Below are 888 nucleotides of genomic sequence, written 5' to 3' on the forward strand. Positions count from 1 at the left end.
CATCCTTGGGGGGGCGGGGGGGTGTCCTGGAACCAATCACCCGCTGATACCGAGGGACGACTGTATACATTTGCCCAAAGACAACTGATATGCCAGGAGAAAATTATTCTTGTCTATTGCTGAACGAGGGACATGTTTAAGGAACTCTTAGTCAACGAGTTTTTAATCCTATGTCAGTAGACTGTATCTACTGTAATATGTAATTATCGTAATTGCTATTGGTTAGAAAAACACATTTATTTTATAGTAGTCTGTAATTCAGGAATTTCACCAGTTTATCTTGGATTCTTCTCATTTGTGACTTCACTATGAATATTGTATTATCATTATGTCTACACCTAAACATCAAGAGATTCTTTAAAACAGAAAACAAAAAAAAACCTGTCCAAAAAGGCTGGCAGATTGCAAGGCAACAATATTAATGGAAAACAATGGCCCATAAATTACCTAGGACTCAATCATACCACTCCAAACCACCACTAGGACTGTAGCTATGGTCTACAGTTAGAGTAACCATTTAAGCTGTACTGCCGTCACCTGGAACAACAGTTCTCAACCCTATCAGATGCAAACCACCTTTTAAAACAATTTAATCCTGAATGGAATTCTTAGACGATATAAGGTACCTACCACACACTTTGAAAAAGACTATAAAGTCCTTTCTGAAATACCTAGAGAAATAAAAGGTAAGTACTTCTGTAAAAGAATGTCATGTTACGTGCACATCTCTATGAACACCATGAGGCAGGAGATCACTGGAAGAATCAATGAAGAATTCTGATGCTTGCACCAAATACAGCGAGCCTGCATGTAGGCGAGAGCTATGTATGGGGACTCTTTTTAGTTTTGTTTTGTTCTGTTTTGCGGTACGCGGGCCTCTCACTGCTG

This window comes from Neophocaena asiaeorientalis, unplaced genomic scaffold, assembly GCF_003031525.2.
Source record: "Neophocaena asiaeorientalis asiaeorientalis breed wild unplaced genomic scaffold, Neophocaena_asiaeorientalis_V1.1 scaffold5036, whole genome shotgun sequence".
Taxonomy (NCBI): Eukaryota; Metazoa; Chordata; class Mammalia; order Artiodactyla; family Phocoenidae; genus Neophocaena; species Neophocaena asiaeorientalis.